At 45.7% G+C, this 20,584-nt stretch overlaps 7 non-coding genes across 7 annotated transcripts; all 7 read right to left on the bottom strand.

The window, feature by feature from the left end:
- Window positions 1-1,339: 1,339 nt before the first annotated feature.
- On the bottom strand, window positions 1,340-1,530 carry LOC130306330 (U2 spliceosomal RNA). Its single transcript, XR_008855699.1, has one exon. It is a non-coding gene; the product is annotated as a U2 spliceosomal RNA (small nuclear RNA).
- Window positions 1,531-3,628: 2,098 nt separating this feature from the next.
- LOC130306329 (U2 spliceosomal RNA) lies at window positions 3,629-3,819 on the bottom strand. Its single transcript, XR_008855698.1, has one exon. It is a non-coding gene; the product is annotated as a U2 spliceosomal RNA (small nuclear RNA).
- Window positions 3,820-5,918: 2,099 nt separating this feature from the next.
- On the bottom strand, window positions 5,919-6,109 carry LOC130306327 (U2 spliceosomal RNA). Its single transcript, XR_008855697.1, has one exon. It is a non-coding gene; the product is annotated as a U2 spliceosomal RNA (small nuclear RNA).
- Window positions 6,110-8,195: 2,086 nt separating this feature from the next.
- LOC130306326 (U2 spliceosomal RNA) lies at window positions 8,196-8,386 on the bottom strand. Its single transcript, XR_008855696.1, has one exon. It is a non-coding gene; the product is annotated as a U2 spliceosomal RNA (small nuclear RNA).
- A 2,086-nt stretch (window positions 8,387-10,472) lies between these two features.
- Window positions 10,473-10,663, bottom strand: LOC130306341 (U2 spliceosomal RNA). The gene has a single exon (XR_008855710.1). It is a non-coding gene; the product is annotated as a U2 spliceosomal RNA (small nuclear RNA).
- Window positions 10,664-12,754: 2,091 nt separating this feature from the next.
- On the bottom strand, window positions 12,755-12,945 carry LOC130306325 (U2 spliceosomal RNA). Its single transcript, XR_008855695.1, has one exon. It is a non-coding gene; the product is annotated as a U2 spliceosomal RNA (small nuclear RNA).
- A 2,098-nt stretch (window positions 12,946-15,043) lies between these two features.
- Window positions 15,044-15,229, bottom strand: LOC130306344 (U2 spliceosomal RNA). Its single transcript, XR_008855713.1, has one exon. It is a non-coding gene; the product is annotated as a U2 spliceosomal RNA (small nuclear RNA).
- Window positions 15,230-20,584: the final 5,355 nt, after the last annotated feature.

The raw sequence follows: 20,584 nt of genomic DNA, 5'->3' as shown, positions 1-20,584 counted from the left end.
CAGTGGTATTGAGTGACATCACAGCACAGTGCTAAGGCTCCTGGGCCTGGACACAGCAGCGGCTGCAATATCTCAACGGAGAATACGTTTATATCTATATGTGTGTGTGCGCATATATATATATATATATATATATATATATATATATATATATATATTTCTCCGCCGAAATCACTTTTAAACCCATTTCCACCTTTTTTTCCCTTCTCTTCCTCTTACTTTTTTTTCACGTTTTTTTACGTTTTTCTCCTTTTCGCCTCTTTTCTGGGCGTATTATTCTTCTTTTTCTTCTTTTTTTTCGTCTAATGCATACCCCATCAGTGCAGCAATGCTTATTCAATACCGCCAGCAGATGGAGACACTGGGGGATAATTTTCTAAGGATTTATACTGATTTTTCCTGTCTGAATTTGTCGCACAGAAAGTTGCAGGCCAAATATGTGTGACATTTCTGCGACTTTAGCTTCTAGAGCATTTTTACAACATTATACATAGGTGCTGAATACATAAAAAGCGACTGTTCAGCGACAGACAAGTCGCATCGGCTGAAAGTAGGCCAGAATGTCAGTCCATGTTGGAGCAGGTTTAGATACAGTCTAAAGCATAGATCTCAAAGTCTGTGCACAGAATTTAGCAAGGGCCTCGCACCTTCTGATGCATCAGGTAGGTGCACAATAGCATAGCCTAACCCTCTGTACTTTGGTCTATATTGATGCGGGACATAGACAGCCAGCTGATGACCAATCCATTAGTGCAATGGATGGCTGGAAGCATTTGTCTTTGCCTTTGCAATACCACAGAAGCAATGCATGGTCAATGTACAGCAATGACACACCTGTGTGAACAGCCAGGAGACCCCCCCCCCCCCATGTTATGTTACATAGTTACATAGTTAGTACGGTCGAAAAAAGACATATGTCCATCACGTTCAACCAGGGAATTAAGGGGTAGGGGTGTGGCGCGATATTGGGGAAGGGATGAGATCTTATATTTCTTCATAAGCATTAATCTTATTTTGTCAATTAGGAACATTCAGCACCCACCCGCTATCAAGGCAGCTGCCTATCATGTCATGCCCTACCTGCACAGGTGTGCTGGCTACTCAAATGATCCAATTAAGGAGGCCATTTAGTCAGCAGCAGCAGAAGTCCTGTGCCTGGACGCTCCAACAGGGGCCAGACACAAGCAGAAGCAGAAGCAGCAGAAGCAGCAGAAGCAGCAGCAGCACCACCTTTTGTTTTTTGGCTGCAGCAGCAGCAAGGCCCACAGGGCTGGCTAGCTGGCTAGCCAGCAAGCAGGTAGCAATGAAAGTAGGAATCTTTCTTTTTAACCCTGTAAGGGGGTGGTGCACTGTACCCGAAGATACTGCCATATCGGGTCAATGCATAGGGCGACGGAAGCAAGCTTCGAAATCGGCCCCCGTTCTCAAAAATCCATTTAATATATGGTCCCCAGATAGGGGACGTATCAGATATTAAACTGATAAGAACAGATACTACACTTGATCTTAGCCAAAAGGCCGAGAAGCGATAACCGTGAAAGGGGCGGGCCCAACAAGGTCCCCTTCATGGGCACTATCACTGCTTGCTGTCAGGGAGGCTGCCAGACAATTTTCCATGCACACTCTGGGCTGGGGGGCAGTCAACCACCAGTACACACAGCAGAACCTAAACCCATACCATTATTGCTAAGCAGCAAGACAGGGGCCCATTGCACTCCCACGGGGCCTTTTTAAATGCAATCCATAACCCGGATTTGCCAGGAACCCTTCTTACTCCTCCTACTTGCATGTGACACTGGGCTTAGGATCTGCATAGGAAACACACACACAAGCACACACCTACCTTTGTTGCCTGCAGATGCCTCCTTGGCTGTCCCCAAACGGTATCAAACCAACACCCACGGGAAGCTGTAAGCATAGAGGACATGCCTGCACCCCATTGGACTTACCTGTGTGGGTTAAATCCGGGTTATTTGACAACCTATGGCGGTGATGGTTCTGCTCAGGCAGAGCAGTGCTGATGCTCCTCATAAAGCTGTCGCTGCTGTGAAGGTTCTAGGTGACATCACAAATCCCTTTGGTTACATACACAACAAAGCTGGGTTGTTGTTGTTTACACTCTGCAAGGCCTGTGGAAGTGAGTGACATCATAGCACTGTAGTTCTGAGGGTTCAAGATGGATGCAACAATCTCCTGTTGCTTCTATGAAGGCCGTAATAGACGACATCACCAAACAGCTCCATAGTCACATACACAGCAAAGGAGAGATGTTGTTTACACCTAGTGATGTCAGTGGTATTGAGTGACATCACAGCACAGTGCTAAGGCTCCTGGGCCTGGACACAGCAGCGGCTGCAATATCTCAACGGAGAATACGTTTATATCTATATGTGTGTGTGCGCATATATATATATATATATATATATATATATATATATATATATATATATATATATTTCTCCGCCGAAATCACTTTTAAACCCATTTCCACCTTTTTTTCCCTTCTCTTCCTCTTACTTTTTTTTCACGTTTTTTTACGTTTTTCTCCTTTTCGCCTCTTTTCTGGGCGTATTATTCTTCTTTTTCTTCTTTTTTTTCGTCTAATGCATACCCCATCAGTGCAGCAATGCTTATTCAATACCGCCAGCAGATGGAGACACTGGGGGATAATTTTCTAAGGATTTATACTGATTTTTCCTGTCTGAATTTGTCGCACAGAAAGTTGCAGGCTAAATATGTGTGACATTTCTGCGACTTTAGCTTCTAGAGCATTTTTACAACATTATACATAGGTGCTGAATACATAAAAAGCGACTGTTCAGCGACAGACAAGTCGCATCGGCTGAAAGTAGGCCAGAATGTCAGTCCATGTTGGAGCAGGTTTAGATACAGTCTAAAGCATAGATCTCAAAGTCTGTGCACAGAATTTAGCAAGGGCCTCGCACCTTCTGATGCATCAGGTAGGTGCACAATAGCATAGCCTAACCCTCTGTACTTTGGTCTATATTGATGCGGGACATAGACAGCCAGCTGATGACCAATCCATTAGTGCAATGGATGGCTGGAAGCATTTGTCTTTGCCTTTGCAATACCACAGAAGCAATGCATGGTCAATGTACAGCAATGACACACCTGTGTGAACAGCCAGGAGACCCCCCCCCCCCCATGTTATGTTACATAGTTACATAGTTAGTACGGTCGAAAAAAGACATATGTCCATCACGTTCAACCAGGGAATTAAGGGGTAGGGGTGTGGCGCGATATTGGGGAAGGGATGAGATTTTATATTTCTTCATAAGCATTAATCTTATTTTGTCAATTAGGAACATTCAGCACCCACCCGCTATCAAGGCAGCTGCCTATCATGTCATGCCCTACCTGCACAGGTGTGCTGGCTACTCAAATGATCCAATTAAGGAGGCCATTTAGTCAGCAGCAGCAGAAGTCCTGTGCCTGGACGCTCCAACAGGGGCCAGACACAAGCAGAAGCAGAAGCAGCAGAAGCAGCAGCAGCACCACCTTTTGTTTTTTGGCTGCAGCAGCAGCAAGGCCCACAGGGCTGGCTAGCTGGCTAGCCAGCAAGCAGGTAGCAATGAAAGTAGGAATCTTTCTTTTTAACCCTGTAAGGGGGTGGTGCACTGTACCCGAAGATACTGCCATATCGGGTCAATGCATAGGGCGACGGAAGCAAGCTTCGAAATCGGCCCCCGTTCTCAAAAATCCATTTAATATATGGTCCCCAGATAGGGGACGTATCAGATATTAAACTGATAAGAACAGATACTACACTTGATCTTAGCCAAAAGGCCGAGAAGCGATAACCGTGAAAGGGGCGGGCCCAACAAGGTCCCCTTCATGGGCACTATCACTGCTTGCTGTCAGGGAGGCTGCCAGACAATTTTCCATGCACACTCTGGGCTGGGGGGCAGTCAACCACCAGTACACACAGCAGAACCTAAACCCATACCATTATTGCTAAGCAGCAAGACAGGGGCCCATTGCACTCCCACGGGGCCTTTTTAAATGCAATCCATAACCCGGATTTGCCAGGAACCCTTCTTACTCCTCCTACTTGCATGTGACACTGGGCTTAGGATCTGCATAGGAAACACACACACAAGCACACACCTACCTTTGTTGCCTGCAGATGCCTCCTTGGCTGTCCCCAAACGGTATCAAACCAACACCCACGGGAAGCTGTAAGCATAGAGGACATGCCTGCACCCCATTGGACTTACCTGTGTGGGTTAAATCCGGGTTATTTGACAACCTATGGCGGTGATGGTTCTGCTCAGGCAGAGCAGTGCTGATGCTCCTCATAAAGCTGTCGCTGCTGTGAAGGTTCTAGGTGACATCACAAATCCCTTTGGTTACATACACAACAAAGCTGGGTTGTTGTTGTTTACACTCTGCAAGGCCTGTGGAAGTGAGTGACATCATAGCACTGTAGTTCTGAGGGTTCAAGATGGATGCAACAATCTCCTGTTGCTTCTATGAAGGCCGTAATAGACGACATCACCAAACAGCTCCATAGTCACATACACAGCAAAGGAGAGATGTTGTTTACACCTAGTGATGTCAGTGGTATTGAGTGACATCACAGCACAGTGCTAAGGCTCCTGGGCCTGGACACAGCAGCGGCTGCAATATCTCAACGGAGAATACGTTTATATCTATATGTGTGTGTGCGCATATATATATATATATATATATATATATATATATATATATATATATATATATATTTCTCCGCCGAAATCACTTTTAAACCCATTTCCACCTTTTTTTCCCTTCTCTTCCTCTTACTTTTTTTTCACGTTTTTTTACGTTTTTCTCCTTTTCGCCTCTTTTCTGGGCGTATTATTCTTCTTTTTCTTCTTTTTTTTCGTCTAATGCATACCCCATCAGTGCAGCAATGCTTATTCAATACCGCCAGCAGATGGAGACACTGGGGGATAATTTTCTAAGGATTTATACTGATTTTTCCTGTCTGAATTTGTCGCACAGAAAGTTGCAGGCCAAATATGTGTGACATTTCTGCGACTTTAGCTTCTAGAGCATTTTTACAACATTATACATAGGTGCTGAATACATAAAAAGCGACTGTTCAGCGACAGACAAGTCGCATCGGCTGAAAGTAGGCCAGAATGTCAGTCCATGTTGGAGCAGGTTTAGATACAGTCTAAAGCATAGATCTCAAAGTCTGTGCACAGAATTTAGCAAGGGCCTCGCACCTTCTGATGCATCAGGTAGGTGCACAATAGCATAGCCTAACCCTCTGTACTTTGGTCTATATTGATGCGGGACATAGACAGCCAGCTGATGACCAATCCATTAGTGCAATGGATGGCTGGAAGCATTTGTCTTTGCCTTTGCAATACCACAGAAGCAATGCATGGTCAATGTACAGCAATGACACACCTGTGTGAACAGCCAGGAGACCCCCCCCCCCCCCATGTTATGTTACATAGTTACATAGTTAGTACGGTCGAAAAAAGACATATGTCCATCACGTTCAACCAGGGAATTAAGGGGTAGGGGTGTGGCGCGATATTGGGGAAGGGATGAGATTTTATATTTCTTCATAAGCATTAATCTTATTTTGTCAATTAGGAACATTCAGCACCCACCCGCTATCAAGGCAGCTGCCTATCATGTCATGCCCTACCTGCACAGGTGTGCTGGCTACTCAAATGATCCAATTAAGGAGGCCATTTAGTCAGCAGCAGCAGAAGTCCTGTGCCTGGACGCTCCAACAGGGGCCAGACACAAGCAGAAGCAGAAGCAGCAGAAGCAGCAGCAGCACCACCTTTTGTTTTTTGGCTGCAGCAGCAGCAAGGCCCACAGGGCTGGCTAGCTGGCTAGCCAGCAAGCAGGTAGCAATGAAAGTAGGAATCTTTCTTTTTAACCCTGTAAGGGGGTGGTGCACTGTACCCGAAGATACTGCCATATCGGGTCAATGCATAGGGCGACGGAAGCAAGCTTCGAAATCGGCCCCCGTTCTCAAAAATCCATTTAATATATGGTCCCCAGATAGGGGACGTATCAGATATTAAACTGATAAGAACAGATACTACACTTGATCTTAGCCAAAAGGCCGAGAAGCGATAACCGTGAAAGGGGCGGGCCCAACAAGGTCCCCTTCATGGGCACTATCACTGCTTGCTGTCAGGGAGGCTGCCAGACAATTTTCCATGCACACTCTGGGCTGGGGGGCAGTCAACCACCAGTACACACAGCAGAACCTAAACCCATACCATTATTGCTAAGCAGCAAGACAGGGGCCCATTGCACTCCCACGGGGCCTTTTTAAATGCAATCCATAACCCGGATTTGCCAGGAACCCTTCTTACTCCTCCTACTTGCATGTGACACTGGGCTTAGGATCTGCATAGGAAACACACACACAAGCACACACCTACCTTTGTTGCCTGCAGATGCCTCCTTGGCTGTCCCCAAACGGTATCAAACCAACACCCACGGGAAGCTGTAAGCATAGAGGACATGCCTGCACCCCATTGGACTTACCTGTGTGGGTTAAATCCGGGTTATTTGACAACCTATGGCGGTGATGGTTCTGCTCAGGCAGAGCAGTGCTGATGCTCCTCATAAAGCTGTCGCTGCTGTGAAGGTTCTAGGTGACATCACAAATCCCTTTGGTTACATACACAACAAAGCTGGGTTGTTGTTGTTTACACTCTGCAAGGCCTGTGGAAGTGAGTGACATCATAGCACTGTAGTTCTGAGGGTTCAAGATGGATGCAACAATCTCCTGTTGCTTCTATGAAGGCCGTAATAGACGACATCACCAAACAGCTCCATAGTCACATACACAGCAAAGGAGAGATGTTGTTTACACCTAGTGATGTCAGTGGTATTGAGTGACATCACAGCACAGTGCTAAGGCTCCTGGGCCTGGACACAGCAGCGGCTGCAATATCTCAACGGAGAATACGTTTATATCTATATGTGTGTGTGCGCATATATATATATATATATATATATATATATATATATATATATTTCTCCGCCGAAATCACTTTTAAACCCATTTCCACCTTTTTTTCCCTTCTCTTCCTCTTACTTTTTTTTCACGTTTTTTTACGTTTTTCTCCTTTTCGCCTCTTTTCTGGGCGTATTATTCTTCTTTTTCTTCTTTTTTTTCGTCTAATGCATACCCCATCAGTGCAGCAATGCTTATTCAATACCGCCAGCAGATGGAGACACTGGGGGATAATTTTCTAAGGATTTATACTGATTTTTCCTGTCTGAATTTGTCGCACAGAAAGTTGCAGGCCAAATATGTGTGACATTTCTGCGACTTTAGCTTCTAGAGCATTTTTACAACATTATACATAGGTGCTGAATACATAAAAAGCGACTGTTCAGCGACAGACAAGTCGCATCGGCTGAAAGTAGGCCAGAATGTCAGTCCATGTTGGAGCAGGTTTAGATACAGTCTAAAGCATAGATCTCAAAGTCTGTGCACAGAATTTAGCAAGGGCCTCGCACCTTCTGATGCATCAGGTAGGTGCACAATAGCATAGCCTAACCCTCTGTACTTTGGTCTATATTGATGCGGGACATAGACAGCCAGCTGATGACCAATCCATTAGTGCAATGGATGGCTGGAAGCATTTGTCTTTGCCTTTGCAATACCACAGAAGCAATGCATGGTCAATGTACAGCAATGACACACCTGTGTGAACAGCCAGGAGACCCCCCCCCCCCCATGTTATGTTACATAGTTACATAGTTAGTACGGTCGAAAAAAGACATATGTCCATCACGTTCAACCAGGGAATTAAGGGGTAGGGGTGTGGCGCGATATTGGGGAAGGGATGAGATTTTATATTTCTTCATAAGCATTAATCTTATTTTGTCAATTAGGAACATTCATCACCCACCCGCTATCAAGGCAGCTGCCTATCATGTCATGCCCTACCTGCACAGGTGTGCTGGCTACTCAAATGATCCAATTAAGGAGGCCATTTAGTCAGCAGCAGCAGAAGTCCTGTGCCTGGACGCTCCAACAGGGGCCAGACACAAGCAGAAGCAGAAGCAGCAGAAGCAGCAGCAGCACCACCTTTTGTTTTTTGGCTGCAGCAGCAGCAAGGCCCACAGGGCTGGCTAGCTGGCTAGCCAGCAAGCAGGTAGCAATGAAAGTAGGAATCTTTCTTTTTAACCCTGTAAGGGGGTGGTGCACTGTACCCGAAGATACTGCCATATCGGGTCAATGCATAGGGCGACGGAAGCAAGCTTCGAAATCGGCCCCCGTTCTCAAAAATCCATTTAATATATGGTCCCCAGATAGGGGACGTATCAGATATTAAACTGATAAGAACAGATACTACACTTGATCTTAGCCAAAAGGCCGAGAAGCGATAACCGTGAAAGGGGCGGGCCCAACAAGGTCCCCTTCATGGGCACTATCACTGCTTGCTGTCAGGGAGGCTGCCAGACAATTTTCCATGCACACTCTGGGCTGGGGGGCAGTCAACCACCAGTACACACAGCAGAACCTAAACCCATACCATTATTGCTAAGCAGCAAGACAGGGGCCCATTGCACTCCCACGGGGCCTTTTTAAATGCAATCCATAACCCGGATTTGCCAGGAACCCTTCTTACTCCTCCTACTTGCATGTGACACTGGGCTTAGGATCTGCATAGGAAACACACACACAAGCACACACCTACCTTTGTTGCCTGCAGATGCCTCCTTGGCTGTCCCCAAACGGTATCAAACCAACACCCACGGGAAGCTGTAAGCATAGAGGACATGCCTGCACCCCATTGGACTTACCTGTGTGGGTTAAATCCGGGTTATTTGACAACCTATGGCGGTGATGGTTCTGCTCAGGCAGAGCAGTGCTGATGCTCCTCATAAAGCTGTCGCTGCTGTGAAGGTTCTAGGTGACATCACAAATCCCTTTGGTTACATACACAACAAAGCTGGGTTGTTGTTGTTTACACTCTGCAAGGCCTGTGGAAGTGAGTGACATCATAGCACTGTAGTTCTGAGGGTTCAAGATGGATGCAACAATCTCCTGTTGCTTCTATGAAGGCCGTAATAGACGACATCACCAAACAGCTCCATAGTCACATACACAGCAAAGGAGAGATGTTGTTTACACCTAGTGATGTCAGTGGTATTGAGTGACATCACAGCACAGTGCTAAGGCTCCTGGGCCTGGACACAGCAGCGGCTGCAATATCTCAACGGAGAATACGTTTATATCTATATGTGTGTGTGCGCATATATATATATATATATATATATATATATATATATATATATTTCTCCGCCGAAATCACTTTTAAACCCATTTCCACCTTTTTTTCCCTTCTCTTCCTCTTACTTTTTTTTCACGTTTTTTTACGTTTTTCTCCTTTTCGCCTCTTTTCTGGGCGTATTATTCTTCTTTTTCTTCTTTTTTTTCGTCTAATGCATACCCCATCAGTGCAGCAATGCTTATTCAATACCGCCAGCAGATGGAGACACTGGGGGATAATTTTCTAAGGATTTATACTGATTTTTCCTGTCTGAATTTGTCGCACAGAAAGTTGCAGGCCAAATATGTGTGACATTTCTGCGACTTTAGCTTCTAGAGCATTTTTACAACATTATACATAGGTGCTGAATACATAAAAAGCGACTGTTCAGCGACAGACAAGTCGCATCGGCTGAAAGTAGGCCAGAATGTCAGTCCATGTTGGAGCAGGTTTAGATACAGTCTAAAGCATAGATCTCAAAGTCTGTGCACAGAATTTAGCAAGGGCCTCGCACCTTCTGATGCATCAGGTAGGTGCACAATAGCATAGCCTAACCCTCTGTACTTTGGTCTATATTGATGCGGGACATAGACAGCCAGCTGATGACCAATCCATTAGTGCAATGGATGGCTGGAAGCATTTGTCTTTGCCTTTGCAATACCACAGAAGCAATGCATGGTCAATGTACAGCAATGACACACCTGTGTGAACAGCCAGGAGACCCCCCCCCCCCCATGTTATGTTACATAGTTACATAGTTAGTACGGTCGAAAAAAGACATATGTCCATCACGTTCAACCAGGGAATTAAGGGGTAGGGGTGTGGCGCGATATTGGGGAAGGGATGAGATTTTATATTTCTTCATAAGCATTAATCTTATTTTGTCAATTAGGAACATTCAGCACCCACCCGCTATCAAGGCAGCTGCCTATCATGTCATGCCCTACCTGCACAGGTGTGCTGGCTACTCAAATGATCCAATTAAGGAGGCCATTTAGTCAGCAGCAGCAGAAGTCCTGTGCCTGGACGCTCCAACAGGGGCCAGACACAAGCAGAAGCAGAAGCAGCAGAAGCAGCAGCAGCACCACCTTTTGTTTTTTGGCTGCAGCAGCAGCAAGGCCCACAGGGCTGGCTAGCTGGCTAGCCAGCAAGCAGGTAGCAATGAAAGTAGGAATCTTTCTTTTTAACCCTGTAAGGGGGTGGTGCACTGTACCCGAAGATACTGCCATATCGGGTCAATGCATAGGGCGACGGAAGCAAGCTTCGAAATCGGCCCCCGTTCTCAAAAATCCATTTAATATATGGTCCCCAGATAGGGGACGTATCAGATATTAAACTGATAAGAACAGATACTACACTTGATCTTAGCCAAAAGGCCGAGAAGCAATAACCGTGAAAGGGGCGGGCCCAACAAGGTCCCCTTCATGGGCACTATCACTGCTTGCTGTCAGGGAGGCTGCCAGACAATTTTCCATGCACACTCTGGGCTGGGGGGCAGTCAACCACCAGTACACACAGCAGAACCTAAACCCATACCATTATTGCTAAGCAGCAAGACAGGGGCCCATTGCACTCCCACGGGGCCTTTTTAAATGCAATCCATAACCCGGATTTGCCAGGAACCCTTCTTACTCCTCCTACTTGCATGTGACACTGGGCTTAGGATCTGCATAGGAAACACACACACAAGCACACACCTACCTTTGTTGCCTGCAGATGCCTCCTTGGCTGTCCCCAAACGGTATCAAACCAACACCCACGGGAAGCTGTAAGCATAGAGGACATGCCTGCACCCCATTGGACTTACCTGTGTGGGTTAAATCCGGGTTATTTGACAACCTATGGCGGTGATGGTTCTGCTCAGGCAGAGCAGTGCTGATGCTCCTCATAAAGCTGTCGCTGCTGTGAAGGTTCTAGGTGACATCACAAATCCCTTTGGTTACATACACAACAAAGCTGGGTTGTTGTTGTTTACACTCTGCAAGGCCTGTGGAAGTGAGTGACATCATAGCACTGTAGTTCTGAGGGTTCAAGATGGATGCAACAATCTCCTGTTGCTTCTATGAAGGCCGTAATAGACGACATCACCAAACAGCTCCATAGTCACATACACAGCAAAGGAGAGATGTTGTTTACACCTAGTGATGTCAGTGGTATTGAGTGACATCACAGCACAGTGCTAAGGCTCCTGGGCCTGGACACAGCAGCGGCTGCAATATCTCAACGGAGAATACGTTTATATCTATATGTGTGTGTGCGCATATATATATATATATATATATATATATATATATATATATATATATTTCTCCGCCGAAATCACTTTTAAACCCATTTCCACCTTTTTTTCCCTTCTCTTCCTCTTACTTTTTTTTCACGTTTTTTTACGTTTTTCTCCTTTTCGCCTCTTTTCTGGGCGTATTATTCTTCTTTTTCTTCTTTTTTTTCGTCTAATGCATACCCCATCAGTGCAGCAATGCTTATTCAATACCGCCAGCAGATGGAGACACTGGGGGATAATTTTCTAAGGATTTATACTGATTTTTCCTGTCTGAATTTGTCGCACAGAAAGTTGCAGGCCAAATATGTGTGACATTTCTGCGACTTTAGCTTCTAGAGCATTTTTACAACATTATACATAGGTGCTGAATACATAAAAAGCGACTGTTCAGCGACAGACAAGTCGCATCGGCTGAAAGTAGGCCAGAATGTCAGTCCATGTTGGAGCAGGTTTAGATACAGTCTAAAGCATAGATCTCAAAGTCTGTGCACAGAATTTAGCAAGGGCCTCGCACCTTCTGATGCATCAGGTAGGTGCACAATAGCATAGCCTAACCCTCTGTACTTTGGTCTATATTGATGCGGGACATAGACAGCCAGCTGATGACCAATCCATTAGTGCAATGGATGGCTGGAAGCATTTGTCTTTGCCTTTGCAATACCACAGAAGCAATGCATGGTCAATGTACAGCAATGACACACCTGTGTGAACAGCCAGGAGACCCCCCCCCCCCCCATGTTATGTTACATAGTTACATAGTTAGTACGGTCGAAAAAAGACATATGTCCATCACGTTCAACCAGGGAATTAAGGGGTAGGGGTGTGGCGCGATATTGGGGAAGGGATGAGATTTTATATTTCTTCATAAGCATTAATCTTATTTTGTCAATTAGGAACATTCAGCACCCACCCGCTATCAAGGCAGCTGCCTATCATGTCATGCCCTACCTGCACAGGTGTGCTGGCTACTCAAATGATCCAATTAAGGAGGCCATTTAGTCAGCAGCAGCAGAAGTCCTGTGCCTGGACGCTCCAACAGGGGCCAGACACAAGCAGAAGCAGAAGCAGCAGAAGCAGCAGCAGCACCACCTTTTGTTTTTTGGCTGCAGCAGCAGCAAGGCCCACAGGGCTGGCTAGCTGGCTAGCCAGCAAGCAGGTAGCAATGAAAGTAGGAATCTTTCTTTTTAACCCTGTAAGGGGGTGGTGCACTGTACCCGAAGATACTGCCATATCGGGTCAATGCATAGGGCGACGGAAGCAAGCTTCGAAATCGGCCCCCGTTCTCAAAAATCCATTTAATATATGGTCCCCAGATAGGGGACGTATCAGATATTAAACTGATAAGAACAGATACTACACTTGATCTTAGCCAAAAGGCCGAGAAGCGATAACCGTGAAAGGGGCGGGCCCAACAAGGTCCCCTTCATGGGCACTATCACTGCTTGCTGTCAGGGAGGCTGCCAGACAATTTTCCATGCACACTCTGGGCTGGGGGGCAGTCAACCACCAGTACACACAGCAGAACCTAAACCCATACCATTATTGCTAAGCAGCAAGACAGGGGCCCATTGCACTCCCACGGGGCCTTTTTAAATGCAATCCATAACCCGGATTTGCCAGGAACCCTTCTTACTCCTCCTACTTGCATGTGACACTGGGCTTAGGATCTGCATAGGAAACACACACACAAGCACACACCTACCTTTGTTGCCTGCAGATGCCTCCTTGGCTGTCCCCAAACGGTATCAAACCAACACCCACGGGAAGCTGTAAGCATAGAGGACATGCCTGCACCCCATTGGACTTACCTGTGTGGGTTAAATCCGGGTTATTTGACAACCTATGGCGGTGATGGTTCTGCTCAGGCAGAGCAGTGCTGATGCTCCTCATAAAGCTGTCGCTGCTGTGAAGGTTCTAGGTGACATCACAAATCCCTTTGGTTACATACACAACAAAGCTGGGTTGTTGTTGTTTACACTCTGCAAGGCCTGTGGAAGTGAGTGACATCATAGCACTGTAGTTCTGAGGGTTCAAGATGGATGCAACAATCTCCTGTTGCTTCTATGAAGGCCGTAATAGACGACATCACCAAACAGCTCCATAGTCACATACACAGCAAAGGAGAGATGTTGTTTACACCTAGTGATGTCAGTGGTATTGAGTGACATCACAGCACAGTGCTAAGGCTCCTGGGCCTGGACACAGCAGCGGCTGCAATATCTCAACGGAGAATACGTTTATATCTATATGTGTGTGTGCGCATATATATATATATATATATATATATATATATATATATATATATATATATATATTTCTCCGCCGAAATCACTTTTAAACCCATTTCCACCTTTTTTTCCCTTCTCTTCCTCTTACTTTTTTTTCACGTTTTTTTACGTTTTTCTCCTTTTCGCCTCTTTTCTGGGCGTATTATTCTTCTTTTTCTTCTTTTTTTTCGTCTAATGCATACCCCATCAGTGCAGCAATGCTTATTCAATACCGCCAGCAGATGGAGACACTGGGGGATAATTTTCTAAGGATTTATACTGATTTTTCCTGTCTGAATTTGTCGCACAGAAAGTTGCAGGCCAAATATGTGTGACATTTCTGCGACTTTAGCTTCTAGAGCATTTTTACAACATTATACATAGGTGCTGAATACATAAAAAGCGACTGTTCAGCGACAGACAAGTCGCATCGGCTGAAAGTAGGCCAGAATGTCAGTCCATGTTGGAGCAGGTTTAGATACAGTCTAAAGCATAGATCTCAAAGTCTGTGCACAGAATTTAGCAAGGGCCTCGCACCTTCTGATGCATCAGGTAGGTGCACAATAGCATAGCCTAACCCTCTGTACTTTGGTCTATATTGATGCGGGACATAGACAGCCAGCTGATGACCAATCCATTAGTGCAATGGATGGCTGGAAGCATTTGTCTTTGCCTTTGCAATACCACAGAAGCAATGCATGGTCAATGTACAGCAATGACACACCTGTGTGAACAGCCAGGAGACCCCCCCCCCCCCATGTTATGTTACATAGTTACATAGTTAGTACGGTCGAAAAAAGACATATGTCCATCACGTTCAACCAGGGAATTAAGGGGTAGGGGTGTGGCGCGATATTGGGGAAGGGATGAGATTTTATATTTCTTCATAAGCATTAATCTTATTTTGTCAATTAGGAACATTCAGCACCCACCCGCTATCAAGGCAGCTGCCTATCATGTCATGCCCTACCTGCACAGGTGTGCTGGCTACTCAAATGATCCAATTAAGGAGGCCATTTAGTCAGCAGCAGCAGAAGTCCTGTGCCTGGACGCTCCAACAGGGGCCAGACACAAGCAGAAGCAGAAGCAGCAGAAGCAGCAGCAGCACCACCTTTTGTTTTTTGGCTGCAGCAGCAGCAAGGCCCACAGGGCTGGCTAGCTGGCTAGCCAGCAAGCAGGTAGCAATGAAAGTAGGAATCTTTCTTTTTAACCCTGTAAGGGGGTGGTGCACTGTACCCGAAGATACTGCCATATCGGGTCAATGCATAGGGCGACGGAAGCAAGCTTCGAAATCGGCCCCCGTTCTCAAAAATCCATTTAATATATGGTCCCCAGATAGGGGACGTATCAGATATTAAACTGATAAGAACAGATAAGGTTTCAACAAAATTTTATTGAATAAATAAGAAACCATACAAAATTTAAAATGCAAAATAATAAAAGGTTCACAAAAGTTTTAAAATACAAATAATAAAACCAGTAATAAAAGGAGAAAAAATAAAAATGGCAGGATAAAACATTATACAAATGTCATAAAAACTGATTATACTGTTATTTCGTTCCATAGAGGCAGACACCACATGGATGCTGCCTCGCTGGCCCCCAACTGTTTCTTGTCTCTTAGGTAATAGATGTACATCTCACTCAGGGCCAGCTTTATACAGTTTTTAACATCAATAAAATCATGTTTAAAAAGTAAGATGTTCCTAACTTTCCAGATGGCATTTTTAAAACAATTAATAATCATCCAGCAGATCATCTGCTGTTTAAAATTGGGGCAGTTAAAAAGACCGTAAAAGACACATTCGTGATTAAAATCTTTTAGGCCGCAGGCCCACTTCAAAAGTGGGCCTACCTTCCTCCAAAGCTCCCGTGCAAAAGGGCAGTTCCAAAATATGTGCAGCACCGTTTCGTCCACTCCGCAGCCATCTCTCGGGCACTTGGCTCTCGCCACCAGTCCTCGCCTGTGCTGGAACTCACGAGTAGGGAGGCACTGGTGGACGATTGCCCAGGCAAGATCCCTGTGTACATTCGCCAGAAACTTCCCGTACACGTTCCGCCATACCTTTTTGGATCTTGCCTGTGTGAAATTGGACACTGCCAGGGTAACCTCACTCCGCCTGAGGACCTTTGATACCTTTCTCTGGTCCCCCAGTATGTCAGGCTCCAAATCTTGGAGACCTAGGAGCCTGACTGTCTTTTCCAACACCACATAATGTTTTGGGGGACACAGAAGCACCGGAGCGTTCAGAGGGATGCGCAACCATCTTTTAAAAACCATGCCCGCAGCGTACCTTAAAAAGCAGCTAAAAATGCCATCGGATTTAATAATTTTAAAACAGAAACAGAAATACTTTATGTAAAAGAAAGTAAAAAGGTTAGGAACATCTTTCCCGCCATTATCTTTACTTTTGTACATAAAATCACGCTTTAATTTCTCCATTTTTGAACCCCATAAAAAAGTAAAAACAATTCTAGTTACTTTTTTAATGTATAAAATAGATGGAGGAAATACCATGGCAATGTATAGCATAATAGGGAGTAAAACCATCTTTATTATTAAAATCTTCCCCTCCATGGTAAGGTTTCTAAGATTCCACATTAAAATCTTCTTCTCCATCTTAGCTATAGCTGAATCCCAGTTAGGGCTCCCATCATTGACCTGGTTAAAAACAATACCTAAAACTTTAATTTGATCCTGTTGCATTGTGACTCCTGGGGTGATGGATGAATCCCAGGAGCCAATATAAAAACAGTCACATTTATCTGTGTTTAGCTTAAAACCAGAGACCTCGCAGAAATAGCTGGTGTTCCTCAATGCCCCCCTCATGGATGGAGAGTCCGGGCACAGTATGGTGACATCATCCATGTACCCCAACACCTTTAGATGGGTCCCTCCTCCACCAGGTATCGGTACGCCTCTTACTACCCGGTCTTTTCTGAGGAGGGCCATCAGTGGTTCGATTGCGCAAATAAAAAGGAGTGGGGACAGGGGGCAGCCCTGTTTGACACCTGATAAAAGAGGAACACCGCTGGTTAAAAAGCCATTAACAGAGACTTGACTAAAACAGGATCGGTATAAAAGCATGATTCGGCTTAAAATCGTTTCAGGCACTGCCATCTTTTTAAGAACTAAAAACAGGTATTCATGGGAGACCCTATCAAAGGCTTTTTCAAAGTCTAAGGATAAAATTGCTACAGTTTGATTTCTATCCTTAAAATACCATAAAACATCTCTTAAAATATTTAGGGATTCAGCTATAGACCTTCCAGGTACCCCACAAACCTGATTTGGGTGAATTAATTTATGAATAAAAGGTTTAAAACGGACAGCTAATAACTTGGCTAAAACTTTATAATCGACATTTAAAAGTGTGATGGGGCGCCAATTTTTTAGCATATCCTTTTCACCCTTTTTAAAAAGTAATGATACAATCCCCCTCCTCCAGGAAGGGGGAAGTTCATTAACAATAAAAGTTTCTTTATACAATAAAACCATATCATCCTTTAAAATATCCCAAAAAGCTAAATAAAATTCGATGGGTAAACCATCTTCCCCAGGGGCCTTCCCACTAGAAAAACTTTTAAAAACAAATAAAAGTTCATCTAAGTTAAGATCACGGGATAAAACCTCCTGGTCTAAAACATCTAGCTTAAAATCAAGGGAATTAAGAACATGTTCTAAAAAGGATGGATTAAGATCTTTCTTATTAAAAAGAAGCTGGTAGAAGTTAAAAACTGCATCTAACATGCCTTTTGGAGTGGATTCACCCTCAAGGTTTTGGATGATATCCCTCCTATTCATCACTTTTTTAAAAAAGAAACGGGAACATTTCTCGCCCTCCTCCAGGTGCTGCACATGTGAGTTAAAAATGATTTGTTTCCCTTTCTTTTCTATGGCATGTTTTATTTCAGTTTTAAGGTTTAAAATATCATTTTCTACATCCATACCAGCTTCTTTCAATTTAAAAAGTACATTTAAACGCATGTTAAGAACATAAAACCACTGTTTTTCCATTTTTGCCTTCTTCTTACCTGCTTTGATAAAAAAAAATCTGATTTTAGATTTGGTGCCCTCCCACCAGTGCAGCATAGGCTCGTGGGGTTTTCTTTGTGATTGCCAGCATTGGTAGGTCCGCACAAACTCCTCTTTTATCTCAGGGTCCTCTAGGAGTGTGGTGTTTAATCTCCAGAGGCCCCTTTTTGCTTTTTGCTCCCCCTCTAGCTCCAGGCCCACCAAGAGGAGCTTATGATCAGAGAAGATATTCTGCTCGAGCGTGCATTTCAGGGGTTTAAAAGCTCTAGAGGAAAAAATAAAATCGATTCTGGAGCTCACTCTTCCATTGGACCATGTGGCGCCCGGGTCCTCCGGCAAGAGATCCTTCCAGCAATCTTTCAAATTAAAATCATCAATAAAATTTTTAAGCAGGTAAGAAGTGCGGTCTTTACGATTAATATCCCCACCCTGCCGGTGTTCCCCATCACGTATGCAGTTAAAATCACCTCCCACCAGCAGGGGGGAAGACCCAACACAAAACAGTGGTAAAATTTCAAATAGTTCTGCCCGCTCCTGTTTATCAGGAGGGGCATACACATTTAAAACACGAATTAAAAGTCCATTAAAATATAGATGAATTAAAAGAGCTCTGCCAGGCACAATCTCAGTTACTGTATGAATAGAAAAGGACTGGCCTCGGCAGAGCAGCCCAACACCCACAGAACGACAGTCATTTGCACCGGACCATATGGATGGGCCCAGCTTCCAGTCTTCTTTTAAGTCTTTATAGTCCATTTTACTAGGGATTCCACATTCTTGTAGCAGGCAAAGGTCAAAGTCACATGTCTCTAGATAAGAAAATAAAGCAGCCCTGCGATCAGGGCTCTTTAAGGACCTCACATTGAGTGAGGCAATTTTTACAGGGATAGGCATAGTTTATGGAGAGTCCGTGCTTGGAGAATCAAAGTCAATAATAAGCTGCGTACCGTCATCCCCCGCCTGCGGGGTCATCAGCTCCTTGATGTTCTGAGGGTCGGAGCTTGAGATCGATGATGCCCCGACCCTGAGCTCGCTCTCGTCCGAACTACGGCACGCCGCTTTCCTTTGAATGTCTTCCTCTTCTTCTTCTCTTTGTCTTTTAAATGTCACACTGCTGTCCATATCCTCTGTGTTGCTCTCACTCGATGTAATCTCTGGCCCCCAGCTGATGGATCTGCGTCTTCTTTCATCATTTGACGACTGGAACTGCTGCACAGGGGCCTGTGAGGCCTCTTTTCCGGAACCTTTGCCGCTACCTTGGGAAGTTTTCATCGCTTGTTCCCCAGCAAGCGTTGCTGAGGACTGTTGCTCCAACTTCCCCATCGATCGACGATGGCCAGTTTTACCCACCGGGTCCACTGCTGGCGGGGCAGCAAACCCTGGTTTGGCGCCACTTGTCTTCTTGGCCCTGTCCTGTATAGGCGGAGTAACAGGACCGGGCTCAGACCTGGCCACCTGGCTCCCCTTCCGGCGGGCTTTCACCGGGGCCTCTTCGTCCGGAGCAGGGCGACCCTGGGCCAAGCCAGTACCTGGCTTATGCTGCAATTTTGGGTCCACTTTTGCCCCCACCGAGGCCCGTCGGCTGCCACCCGCCATAGGTGAGCCCCCTTCAGAAGTTTCGGCGGGCTCTTGAGCCAGGTAGGAAGTCGATCGACGTCTTTCAATTTCCCGGGCAGTAAACTCGATCACCCGCCCGGGCTTCGTGGAATCCCCATGGCCTCCCCCTAGCACTACCACCGGTGGGCCCCCCGATGGAGCACCAGAGGTCTTGGGCCTGGACCCATCAGTACCTGCCATCTGGGGTTTGGGCATCTTAAAAAAGGACGTCTTTTGTCCTGTCCCCTCTTTGGGTGGGCCCAGCCTTGACCCACCCATCGTAGTTTTTGCTTTATGGGGACAGGAATTAAAATCGTGTTTTTCCTCTCCGCAGAGGTTGCACCTTATCGTATGGCTACATCTTGAGGCTATGTGACCTTCTTGGCCACACCTATTGCAGCGAATCACACACTCCGCGCCGCAGGTCTCCTGGGTGTGGCCAAACCTCAAGCAATTTCGGCAATACATAGGCATTTGAGGATAGAACAGGAAGCCCCGAACTCTCCCGATGGCAAAATTTGGGGGCGGATGGCAAAGACCCCCAATACCACCGGGATCCTTACGGAGCTTGACCCAGAACTTCCTCTTGCCGTTCCAGAACCACACGGAGTTCAAGATTTTGTTTGCGAATCGCACCTCTTCGCAGTATCGCCGAAGAAAAGTGGCTATATCCTCCGTGGTCACATGAGGGCTGTGCATAGCCACCACCAACGGTATATGTTCCTCACCATAGAGGAACTGGAACGAAAGACCGTCGAGTCGATCGTCCCTCTGGTCCGCACCAGACAAGGTTGCATAGATGTTATCGCAACACGCCGTGGCCGTGAAGGTGACGGTATACAGGCCACGGCTTTCCTGGTCATTTAGACACAGGATGTCCTCCCTATTGAGGCGGAAGTAGTCAAGAAGAATCACCTCCGCAATGAAGCGGAGGTTCTTCAACTGACGATGGCTCTCCGACACCTCTATGCGGATGGTATTTCGCATCGACATTTCCCCAGAGGGGAAAGCCCAGGAGAACGGCATCTTCCACACCCAGGGACTAAGCCCCTTCCCCAATAGCAGCAGGGGCTCGGAATCCCGCTATAAAAGCGGAACCCTTACCCAAGGCAGAGGTCGGGGGTACCCT

Source organism: Hyla sarda, unplaced genomic scaffold (assembly GCF_029499605.1).
Source record: "Hyla sarda isolate aHylSar1 unplaced genomic scaffold, aHylSar1.hap1 scaffold_1368, whole genome shotgun sequence".
Lineage (NCBI taxonomy): Eukaryota > Metazoa > Chordata > Amphibia > Anura > Hylidae > Hyla > Hyla sarda.
The sequence above is the reverse complement of the archived record's forward strand: the minus strand, read 5'-3'. Positions and strand labels throughout refer to the sequence as shown.